The 13,388-nt window shown below is 37.5% G+C and overlaps 1 protein-coding gene across 1 annotated transcript in view; it reads right to left on the reverse strand.

The window, feature by feature from the left end:
• Positions 1-13,388, reverse strand: part of LOC146307157 (piezo-type mechanosensitive ion channel component 2-like) — a 119,268-nt gene that overhangs the window by 34,031 nt on the left and 71,849 nt on the right. The window lies entirely within an intron of this gene.

The raw sequence follows: 13,388 nt of genomic DNA on the forward strand, positions 1-13,388 counted from the left end.
TCGGGTCTGTGACTTATAAGCAACTAATGTTTACTAAACTAGCTAGCTAGCCTGTTAGGAGTAGGCATCAGGGTTCTTCACCTGTGCTAGCACACCCGGTCGGGGCTTAGCAACTTATGTTTTTAAACCCTGACTAATGTTGCTAACCCTGCATGCAATATTTACAAAATAGCTTTTTTTATGTATATTTACATAAAGTGAGCTTACCTGAAGACCAGTCGTGACTGACATGAGGTAGCCTCTCCCCGTTCCCACCAACTCTCAGTTCTGGTGGTGCCAGTTGAATAGCAAACATCTGTGTCATTGGAGCCGAAGCAGCCTGTTGTGGAATTTGCCTCACTTGCCTCACTTGCCCTTAGAAGGTTCCCTGAGTCTCTCTTGTTCCCAAGGTCATAGCTTATCTAGCAGACAAACTGTCTTCACACTTTATAGCAGGGCAAAATACATGAGCAAGGCCGACAAATATGGTGAGTTAGAGCAAAGAGGTGCACAGCTTCTTGTTTTTCACTTATGCCCAATAGAATTTGTGCACACATATAGATAGACACATTAGGTCCGTACAAGGTAATGAGCAGGATTCCAGGGCATGTCAAGAAATAGTTAAATGCCTTCACAAGAGAAGTAGCCTTCAGAATTGGGTTGGCAGTCACAATACTCTCTGTGTATTGCTAATCTGAATTCTCCTCGATCGAGCTTCATTAAATACTCCTGTGTAAGTCCTATGGGAACCATTATTCAGAATTTCCTCTACAAAGCCAATCAGAGTTTACCTCCCTCCAAGTTTTCTGATTGGTTGATAATTGTGGCACATTTGTAACGCCCAAGGACAAATTGAACAAGCGCTGCAGGGGAAGTTGAGTGCACAGTGAGGGCAGGTCAAGAGGGAGAGATACATCTTGAGCGAGTATGCTGTGGACTGCTCGGGCACCAACAACAAGCCTGTGAAAAGGCACACATTTAATTTGTCCTCAAAAGTTGATTTGTGTGCTTGTGCAAAACAAAAATCTGTGCTCACAAAATAATTTTCTGTGCTCACAAAATATTTTCCTGTGCTCACAAAATATTCTCCTGTGCTCAAAATCTACAACTGCTCACTCAGGATTGTGGCACAAATATAACTCCATAGCTGACAAAGTAAAAAAACAAACAAACATGAATAAAGGAACAAATATTAACAATTATAAAACAAAAAATATTAAAATACATACCAATAAGAATAGGCTTTCATATTCTAATGTTCGGAGGCTTCTTAATGTTATACAATATTCTTCACAAACAAAACAAAAAACGCTTGCCATTTCACTAGATGTCGAAAAGGCGTTTGACAGGGTGGAATGGGGGTTCATGTGGGATGTCCTTGATAAATTTGGATTAGGGGGGGAATTTTTAAATTGGATTAAAATAATTTATCATTCTCCTGAGGCTTGCGTCTTGACCAATGGTGTCCGCTCTTCTCCTTTTCCACTTCACAGAGGGACGCGACAGGGCTGCCACCTTTCCCCCCTCCTTTTTGCCCTTACACTAGAGCCTCTTGCAGAATGTATTAGAAACCACAAAGATATACATGGTGTTACTTTGGGCAGGACTGTACACAAGATGGCTTTATATGCGGATGACATTATACTTTTTGTTACAAGTCCTGAGATTTCAGTTCCGGCTATTCTATCAGTTATAAATGCATTTAGTTTAATATCAGGTTACAAAGTAAATTACACTAAATCGGAAGCTATGCCTTTAGGAAACTTTGGAAGTATAAATTCGTTGTCTAATTTCCCGTTTAGATGGGCCACATCTGGCTTTGTCTATCTTGGAATTAAAGTGTCACCCAATGTTGGGGATCTGTGGAAACTTAATTTCACATCTACAATTGGAGCTATTAAAAAAGACCTGGAGAGATGGCATGACCTCCCTCTCTCTTGGATAGGCAGAATTAGTTTGATAAAAATGAGCATACTCCCCAGATTACTTTACCCCTTACAGATGCTTCCGTTATGGATACCCAAGAAAGTGCTTTTGGACCTGGAGAGAACATTTTCAAGATTCATCTGGCACAATAAAAAACCTAGGATTAGGATGAAAACTTTACAGCTGCCAGGAGGACAAGGAGGCTTAGCCTTACCCAATCTGAGATTTTATAATTGGGCATGCCACACCCGCATAATCTGGGGGTGGCTGCAGTCACATTTAAACTCAGTGACCAGCATAGATGAATGGTTTACTACTCCCTTTTCTCTATTAAGTAAGCTAACGAGTGCTGCTAGAACTACCCCTGAAATTAAGGACAACCCTATCATTCACAATACTATCAAAGTCTGGCAAGATATGATTAAATTTGTAGGGAAGAACACGCCAGCATATGGTCTAATACCACTGACTAAAAATGAAGGGTTTGTCCCTGGAATTAGAAATAGTGTATTCGATATATGGCATGCAAAAGGGATCAGGCTTCTCGGAGATTTGTATCAGGAAAACATACTGATGTCTTTTCAGCAACTGCAAGAAAAATACAGCATCCCCTCAGCACATTTTTTTGGGTACCTACAGGTCCGGCATTTTATCCAGTCGAAAATGAAAAATTTCCCTCCAGACACACCTCCTTTTAGCAACATAGATTTATTTATATTGAAAAGAAGAGATATAAAACATTTTCTGTCGCACTCCTATTCATTATTCTGCTCTATAGATCCCTCAGACATACGCAAGGTTATACAGAAATGGGAGGGTGATCTCGGTGGTGAATATATTGAGGATGACTGGGAAGAAGCAATCTCTTCTGTTAAGTCTACTTTTATCTGCAACCGAATGAGAGAAACTCAATTTAAAATTTTGCACAGATGCCATATCACACCTGTGATACGTAACAAAATAAATAACCAGATCTCCCCCCTTTGTAATAAATGTAAAAGAAATATTGGAACATACATTCATAATTTTTGGGAGTGTCCCGGGATTTCTAAATTTTGGAGTAATATAGCACATGAATTGGGTAAGATTTTTTCAGTAAAGGTTGCTAAAGACCCAGGCCTCTTTATTTGGGGCTTGCCCTCTAAAACGCTGTCCCTAAGCAAAGTGAACTTCAAACTCTGTGATAAACTTTTACTTTTGGCTAGAAGATGTATCTTAAAGAGGTGGATCAGTGAGAGGCCTCCCTCAGTCAAACAGTGGCTTCATGAGACCTATAGTGTCTTACCACTGGAAAGACTAACTGCACATGTAAAGGGCAATGATGAACTGTTTGAGAGATCCTGGTCAGCCTTCCTAAGGTATCTGCCTCCATCCTTACGTGACATCGTTAAAAAGGGGAGATTTACACTGGATTGGAATACTCTTTCTCTCTTAGATCCTAGAATGTTTCTGTGACTTATCCGGTGTAAAGTGTCTATGCCCTATCTGTAGGACAGGATGTATTTATCTGTTTATTTATTTTATTTTTTTTTCCTTCTTCTACCTGAGGAGGCTGGGAATTTAGAAAACAGGTCTTAAAGGGAGATCAACCCGCCCCAGCTTTTTTCTTGTTGGGTCTGTGGATTCGGCTGGATGAGTTACTTGACAGCCCATGTTGAAATTTGGTGGTGGGTGGTGGTGTTTTGTTTTGTTTCCTAAACATGTATTTTATTTTCCTTATCATTCTTTATTACTTTATTTGTTATTGCTAAGAATGCTGCTGAGCATCTTTTTTGAAACCAATACAGATGAAACATCACCCTCTTCAAGGTGGGAAGCCTTTAAGGCCTACATAAGGGGTCAGATAATTAGCTTTACGAGTTATAAGGCAAAACAGACCTTTCAGAAAACAAAAGAGTTGGAAGCGGAAATTGAGTTGCTTGAGAGGGAATATTATCAAACATTATGTCCAAACACCCACCGAAAACTTTTGCTACTAAGAACACAATATAATGAACTTTCTGCCTCTAGAGCAGCCTCACATCTTTTGCGTCTTAAGCAGACATTTTATGATCAAGGGGAAAAGCCCGGGAAACTATTAGCCTGGCGTCTCCGACAATTACAAAATGAGAAGAATATTACCTCAGTTGAAAATAGTGATGGAGAGACTATTGTTGATCCTTTAGAAATCAATGAAACTTTTAAGGTTTTTTTTGAAAAATTATACAGCTCAGAAATAACACATATGGAACAAGAGCAAAATCTCTTCTTAGATACTCTCCAAATGACCAACATTTCAGAATTGATGAATACAGATCTTGGTGCAGCTATAACTAAGGAGGAAATATCTATAGCAATAGATCACTTGAAAACAGGTAAAGCCCCAGGCCCAGATGGGCTGCCAATAGAAATTTATAAAAAATTTAAAGCTAAACTGCTGCTCCCTCTTTTTGACATGTATTTAGATTCATTTGAAAAGGGAACTCTCCCTGCCTCATTAAGAGGAGCTCTGATAACCTTGTTGCCCAAACCTGGTAAACCTTGCAATAAATGTGAAAATCTAAGACCAATAAGCCTTCTTAATGTGGATTTAAAGATACTTTGCAAAATCTTGGCTCGAAGACTGGAGAGAATATTACCGGACATAATTGCTTGTGACCAGAATGGGTTTATTGTAGGTAGACAGGGATTTCATAATGTGAGACGAGTGATGGATATTCTTTACAATCTGGATGAAAAACCAGATACTGCTTTGCTATCATTGGATGCCGAAAAGGCCTTTGATAGAGTTGAATGGCCCTATTTATTTGAAATATTAAAAAGATTTGGCTGTGGGGACAATTTCTGTCCGTGGGTTAAACTTTTATATAATGAACCTTATGCTGAAATATTAACAAATGGAGTTATATCGAAATCATTTAAAATCAAACGGGGATGTAGACAGGGGTGCCCTTTGTCCCCCTTATTATTTATTCTAACAATTGAACCGTTTGCCATTGCGGTGCGGTCTCATAAAAACATAACTGGTTTGAAAATAGGCCAACAGGAACACAGAATTGCTCTATTTGCGGATGATGTCATTCTTTTTTTGGAAAAACTAAAGGATTCTATCCCAGCCTTGTTAGACCTAATAAACACATTTGGAAGGATATCAGGATATAAAGTAAATAAAGACAAATCTTCATTAATGTTACTTAACTCAGAAGAAAGAAATAGTGCTGGAAATCCTTTCCAATTCAAAAAGGTAGATTGTTTTACGTATCTGGGGATAAGGATAGTACCATGTATAAATGACATTGTTGGGGTCAATTATAAACCCATGGTAGACTCAATTACTTCCTCTATAGATAGATGGAACTCCTTGCCCTTGTCGCTTATAGCAAGAATTAATGTTCTTAAATCAAATATAATGCCCAAACTTCTGTATTTGTTTCAGAACATCCCATTGCCACCTCCTGCCAATTTATTTTCATCCCTAAAGAAAATTTTCGTACGTTTTTTGTGGAACAATAGACGACCGAGGCTACGTTTATCACTCTTGTATCTACCGTATGATAGAGGAGGCCTCAGATGCCCCAATCCACTCTGGTACTATTGGGCAGCTCAGTTGAGGACTATGATGTATTATTTTACAGATAAGTCCCTCCCACCTTGGATGAATATTGAAAGCTGTTCAGTCCCTCTTCCTCTCCCCCAGTATATATACTCAGCAAAAGTCAAAATGTTGAAAAAAAAGACAAAAAATCCTATAGTCAGAAATATGATTACGATTTGGTATCAGGTTAAGAGGTATTTAGGTGAATCCTCCTTTTTGTCATGCTTCAGCCCGATATGGGGTAACCATTTTTTCCCTCCAGGCAGGATGGATCCTGGTTTTAGGAAGTGGGCTGAAAAAGGCTTAAAGACAATAGGGGATCTCATGGGATCAGAGAGTGGGTTTTTGATGTCATTTGAAGAATTGATTGCTAGATATGATATCCCAAGTAAACATCATTTTAAATATCTACAGGTGAGAAACTTTATTAGATCATCTCAAAATCAGTGTGTGTCAATTCCCCCGTTGTCCAATTTGGAAATCGAAATGAAGAAGGATTGCTTTGGAAAGGGAATTATTTCCAAACTATATAGCATGTTAGCAGAGGGATCTTCTGAGTCTTCTTTACGGAAACTTAATGCCTGGAGGGAAGATTTACAGGAGGACTTGCCCTCCGAGGATTGGGAAGAAGCGTGTGCTGGAGCACAAACACAAACTACCAATACACGCCTCAAAGTACTGCAATATAACTGGCTGATGAGGACATATGTGACGCCAGAAAAGCTTAATAAGTATAAAGGTGCTATCCCAGACTTGTGTACCAGATGTGGAGAGGAGAAGGGGACGTTCTTCCATTGTGTTTGGAAATGCAACAAAGTTCAACAATTCTGGTGGGAGATTAAACATGTTTTAGAGACTATACTAGGTATAAAATTAGTTCTTGACCCTAAACTGTTCATTTTAGGTTTACACCCTGATAGACATCGTATGTCTAGAAAAATAATTACTGCCATGGATTTATGTTTACTGTTTGCAAAAAGAGTCATAGCACTCTCATGGAAGAGTACCAGCAAACCAAACTTCATTAACTGGATTAATGAAATGTCCACAACTTTACCTATGGAGAAGATTACTTACATTATAAAGGGGAAACTATCACTATTTCAAAATATTTGGGATCCCTTTATAGAATATCTAGAGAGTGTGGATTTGGGGGATGTGGGGAGTGTAGCGGATGAGGCGTAGTTCTCAGTGATCCTCTGCAGTATCCTAAAATAATCTCCTTTCTTTGGATACTTGACCTCCTTACTTTGCGTGATTTGTGCATTCGAGTTTGTATCTTTGAACCACGCACAATAGTGAAATAATGTGGGCTAACTCTTGATAAAACAGAGAAACTTTTGTTGTTTTGATTGTTGTTGTCTTTTTCTTTTGTTTTTGGGGTTTTCTTTTCTTTTTTTCTCTTTTTTCATATACTCTGTACTTTCAACTAAGTGCTACTTTAAGTTATCTCATAATTACCTGACTTACAAGGACAGACAAGTTGATTGTTGGACAATAATTTAATTGCCCTCCACGTTTCCTTTGGTGTGAAGAGCACTTTTATTCTGTATATCATTGGAAGCATTTTTGAAAACCTAATAAAGATAATGTTGGAAAAAAAAAAAAGAATGCTGCTGAGAATGTAAATGGCACTATGTTGTTAAATCACATTTATGTTGAAAAGTCAATAAAAATATGTTTAAAAAAAAAAAAATAAAAAAAAAAAAAAATACATACCAATTAAAATATGAAAACTATGACCAAACTTTAAAATACCCAGTACATTGGTGATCTACTGCCCTACCAACTACCAGTCGCCTTCAACCCAGCAGGGAAGCAGGTCTGAAATTAATAAAAACCGTAAATGTAATGCGCACTAAACACGACATCATCAACAGGGGCGCCGCCAGAAATCTTGGGCCCCCTGAAAGATTAGATAGATAGTACTATTAAAATAATATTGATAGCCCTCAAAGGGCCCCGTCAGGCCTGGGCCCTTAGAATCGTCCTAACTTTCCCACCCTGGCGGCGCCCCTGATCATCAAACAACACTCACACACAAAAGAACAAAATTCGCCTACCAGTTTTCCTGCAACTCGTGCGCGTATGGAATGAGGTGTGCACCTGCCTCATTCCACCAGCCCAAACCAACAGCGGAACCTGTGTTCCTCCTACAGGTAACTATATTTGTAGGGTCCCGACTGGTGCACCTACCACCTGCCACACATACTTAGTGAGTGAAATGTGTAATCTTCAGTAAAATGTAAATGTACAATGATAGTTCACGTGGTAAGTTATGCAGTTCAATCCTCTCAATACAAAAAAGGAGTTTGGTAGGACGCACATTACCTGTGCCTTGCATGACTTACACACAGCCAAATGCTGGGTAGAGCCAGGGAGTGACTGGTTCGTTCTACACCTGACATTTAATGCACCAGAATAAGATATGGAGTTTAAGCAGCCCTGTGCATGAGATGAACTACAATATAGAGAAAATTCAGCAAAGTTACCAAAAATAATGTCTTTTTAGAGGAGAACATTGCGCGTGAAACTCAGAAATAGAAGAGGCTGGACCTGATCAGTCTGGCATCATCAGTCAATTAATAAATCAAACGATCAGAGGAAGATCGTATAACTCTGTGGAGAACAGAGGAGCAGCCTGGACAGTTGGATTAAGAGAGCAGCTACAGAGGTGAGTAGTGGTGGAAGAAGTATTTATTAATTAAATTTATTTATTGTGCAGTAAAATGCTCCCAATCTGTAATTAAAGATGACAAATATAAAGATGAATGTAGTGGTATAAAAACTATTTGCCTCTGAGTGGAGTAGAAGTATAAAGTTGCATAAAACAAAAGTACAGGTACCTTGTGCTTAAGTGCAGTACTTGAATAAATGTACATGGCTACATTTCCCCTCTGGAGGTGAGACTGAAGCTGAATGTGTACTGTTGGCCTTATACAATGTATTAAGTAGTGCTGTATTGTGCGCAAAAGTGGGCAACACACCATATAAATGAACTCATCAAAGACATTTAACCACTGAGTCATTGATAAATTTGCAACTTTCAAAAAGTACATTTTTAGCTTCAAGGTGCAAAGTCACATGTCTTTCAGTCAGTTCACTTAGATTTTTGGTGGCACTGGGTATTTTAAATGTAATACAATATTTAAATCTTAAATTTTCTTGTTATTTATTAGGTTTTAATATGTTCATAACTTCTGTTACTGTCTCAGGGTCTATGTTGTCAGATATCTTTCTCACTTATTGAGGTGCTTTTTGTTTTACTTTAGTTTTTCATTATGACAGAATTAGCACTAATTGACATCTCTTAACTTAAATTAATTAAGCATGTTTAATTAATTAATCATTCAGCTCAGCAAATACAAATAAAGGCCTTTTACTCTTATTATTTTTACTTTTTTTTTTTACTTTTTTTTTTACTTTATTACTTTTAAACATGTTAAAGCTCTAATTTTTTGCAGCAATCTGTACCAAATGATGAAGAACTGCACTGATTAGTTGTTTAATCGATTAACTGATTAGCTGTCAACAATTAAATCACTTTGCAACTACTCTGATAATCAAAATAATCAGTCTGGATATTTTTGTTTCAAGAAAATTGTCCAGATTTTCTGATTTCAGCTTCTTAAATGTGAATATTTTCTGGTTTCTTTACCCCTCTCTGACAGTAAACTGAATATCTTTCAAGTGTGGACACAAGAAGATATTGGAGGATGTCATCATGGACACTGGAAACAGTGATTAACAATTCCTGACATTTTATGGACCAAACAACTAATTGATTAATCATAACAATGACTGACAGATTAATTGATAATGAAAATAATTGTTAGTTGCAGTCCTTCAAAGATGTTTTCTTCAGTCTGTAGAATCTGATGTGGAGGCCAGCACATCTCTGCAGCACCAGTCAATAAATACATAAATAGGGTATTCATCAAATATTGCACTTCCTGGTATGTGAAAAATGCAGGAGACCGTAATGTGATTTCAATAAAATTTGGATTAATTGTTCATCCTTAGTGTAGACAGAAGACAACTTCCTACCTTGCATTTCATCTTCATGTTCTGTTTCTTATTTTCTTATTAAACACAAGTTAGGGACATATGGTGCAGAGATAAAGACCCTTTTAGACCAAGTAACGATATCAACGTACATCGCAATGTTTCACTGTGAACATCCTCATATGCAAATTTGTCTGGTACTTTAGTCTGGCCTGTGGACCACAGACTAGTGGCAACCTTATTTATAATTTTTGAAAAGATACATGTCTGTAGATGATTTATTTTATTTTATTGGGGGGGGCATTTTATGCCTTTAATGACAGGACAGTTGAAGACGTGACAGGAAATGGGGAGAGAGAGTGGGGGAATGACACGCAGTAAAGGGCCATGGGTGAGAGTCAAACCCACGGCTGCTGCAGAGGACTCACAGCCTCCCTACATGGGGCGCTGTTCTACCAACTCAGCTATCCAAGAGCCCCCTGTAGATGATATTTGGTTAAGCATTCCTGAGCAGCAGTTTTGTCACAGTACTTAGGTCATGATGTTACCCAGAAAAAATTGCATTTTAGATGCTAGTGCTTATCCTGCTTCAGGCTTATAGTCAAGATCTTTGTGAGTGTTTTAAGATATTGTGTTTGATATCATTAAAAGGGGTAACTGATAAGCTTTCATTCAGGCCCAGCTGTTTTTTTAATCATCATTTGGTATTTTGATTTTTCCCTACAACTATATACACACTTCCTCTGAATCCTGTGGCATCTATGAAAATCCCAAATACAAAACCCACAAACGGCAGTACTCACAGGGATCTGAGGATTCAGGAAAAACCAGACCATGCCCACACTATTCCACTGTAAGAGGTGATTGTGGGCCTTAAATTAAAAATTATCATGACACCCATATACCTTGCAACCTGTATCTTTTCAAATATTGTAATTAAGTTTTGCCACCTTGATTGGTACTGACGAGTGAAATGTTCAGTCATAGATTGCATATTACAAAGCTTACATTGAAAATGAATGAATTAATACTTAGTTTGAAAATGTATTAATTAAAAAAAATACTGTTTATACAATCATAAAGTACTAAGCAGTAGCATATTGAAAATGAAATGATCATTCACTTTTTTAAACTACAAACCATAAAAAGATACAAACATAGTCAAATATCAGACATAAATGCATCTTCAGTTGTCCCAGTTCAAGCATGAAGCCAGGAATTGTAATTGCTTGTTGACATGACTGTAGTTACTGTGCATAGAGCCACACAGCTTCCCTGCAAGCTGACACACACACACACACGCACGCACGCACGCACGCACGCACGCACGCACGCACGCACGCACGCACGCACGCACGCACGCACACACACACACACACACACACTCTCAGTCTCCAAGTAAGCAACACTAAAGACATTATCAAGTCGCTCAGTATCCATCTCAATAAGTAACAAAATAATTGACAAACCTTGTTTCCTTATCAACCAGGTGCTAACACACAAAAAGTGGGACACCCTGCAATTTCCAACACACACCTGCAGTTTTACTGAGTGTCTTTTTGTCCTACCAGCATCACTCTTTCAAAATAAGAGCACCAGACATAATTATGTAACTGATATGGGACAAATTAACACAACCTTAAGAAAATATCTGAATAAATGAAACATGAAAACATGAAAAACAACAAGTTATTTAGGTAATTTATAGTCAGAAAGCACCTGTTAAAGATTAGCTGTTAGCGTATCTATACAGTTAATGCAAAAAGATTCAAACACCATGCCACAAATAATGTTAAAATTACTTTCAAATTTTGTTTTAGGGTATTCCACTGCCAGCAACATGTTATGTCTTAGTACACTTGTTCAACTATTGTACGTAAAATACAAATTTAAGGTACTTCTTCTCGAGTATTTACCATTTTATGCATGTTTATACTCCACCACATTTCAGATTTATTGTACTTTTTACTCCAGTTTGTGATAGAAACAGAGTACTGCTGACGCACTGTCAGACACTTCACCAGAGTGCACGGCAGAGTGACGCTTGTTTCTGTCACTGACAGGCTCAGATTATTATTGATAGTGTCTGACAACATGGAAACGAACGCTATGGTGAGAGACCGTTTTTTTTAGAGTAAGATATGTTTTGTTTCATTAGAAACAGCTGCACCATATGTGCACCAGTATGTTGATGATCTGTCCTCACTTGTGCTGCACAAGATGGACAAGATTTTTGCTTCTTGGACATCACTGTTAAACCCAAAAGCTGCCCCATTTTACTTGTCTGGTGAGAATACCAGTATCTTATCAGCTGATGATGATTTTTTGCTGTTTTGTTAGTGAGTTGATCTGCTCCATCTTAACAGAATTCCACCAGTAGATGGGGCTGGTGCCTCAGGTGAGGGAAATGTAGCAGATAGTTTTCATCATGAAGATGTGTATAAACGTGTGTGTTTGAATGATGATTTAATATTTCTTGTCTGTGTGTGATATTATAAATAAAGGCACACACAGAGAACAAGAATTCCTGCAGTTTTCATCTTCTTAGATTTTAGTTTGTTTGGAGCGTCTGCCTCAACAGATTCATTGAGAAACATTCTGTCATACTGTCAATTGACTTCAAATAATTAAAACCTTTGTTTCATTGATTTCTGTCTCAAGGCCACAGTGAATAATATTCTCACATTATTGATAAAAATATAAATGTAGTTCAGCATCTGTTTGAGGGTAAAATCATCAATCAAACATTAAAATGTTTCCACCTCCTATTCCTTTAGTCCTGCTTTGTTCAACATTGTAGTTTTTTTTTATCTTTGCTTTTATTTAATACAATTACTCATGTGTTGTGTTTATTTGTTTTAATTTATTAATTTAAATATGGAAATGACCAGAATCAGATGAAACACATTCATCACATTTTCATGTGATTTGGTGAATTTTAGGAGGATTTTATTCTTGCATGTGCAGATAATGAATTATTATTATTATTATTATTGTTATTATTATCATTATTGTTATTATTATTATTATTATTATTATTATTATTATTATTATAAAACAATTAATAAGATAGCTGTAAAATAAAAATAAAAAATCAAGACACTGTATTCGCAGAAGTTGAAAATACATTATTTTGGGAGGTGATTTTTTGCTTTTGTACCCCTTGAAACTGTTATCTGTATCTAAATTAACTATTTAACAGATCATTCAAATAAAATTTAGATTAATTTAGATTTAGTTTTAGAAAATACATTGTATGCTGGAGCAATAATTGTACTTTAATGAATAAATGAATGAATTATTTCCTGTAAAACCAATACAAATTAGATCATTACATAACAACAAAATTAAAGTGTGGGGAGAGAACTGTCCACTTAGGACAGGAAGGGCGTGGTCTGATTTTTTTTTTTTTTTTTAAACTTCCCTGCCTTCTGATTGGGCGAGACAGCTGTCAGTCAACAGGAAGGCGGGTTCTGTGGGAGTCACTAAAGGTGATATTGTTGTCAGAGTCACTCAATTAAAAAAAGATTTGGCCTCATCTAGCATTCGTCTGACCATGTACAGGAAATTGTCTGAGCCTCAAGGGTCCAAAAAGGGGTTAAAACTTATACATGTTGAAAATCATTTAATTTATTTAAACAGATGTTATGATCTGTGACAGACCATTGGCCAACATAGGACTGAAAGAGGGCTGACAATGCAGGGCCGACGCATGGCCAACAGAGAGCTGACCAAAGACTGACTGGGGGTCAACAGAGGGCCAACAAGGGGCCAACAGAAGGCTGACAGATCTGGTGTTGGCCCTCTGTTCACCCATGGTTGGCCTTCTGTCAGCCTTCTGTCAAAACAGATAATTGAGAACAAGCAACAGGCTTACCCAGGGAAGGAGTGCTGGCCCTAGGCA

Source organism: Lutjanus erythropterus, chromosome 21, assembly GCF_056507025.1.
Source record: "Lutjanus erythropterus isolate fLutEry1 chromosome 21, fLutEry1.hap2, whole genome shotgun sequence".
In the NCBI taxonomy this organism is placed as follows: Eukaryota; Metazoa; Chordata; class Actinopteri; order Lutjaniformes; family Lutjanidae; genus Lutjanus; species Lutjanus erythropterus.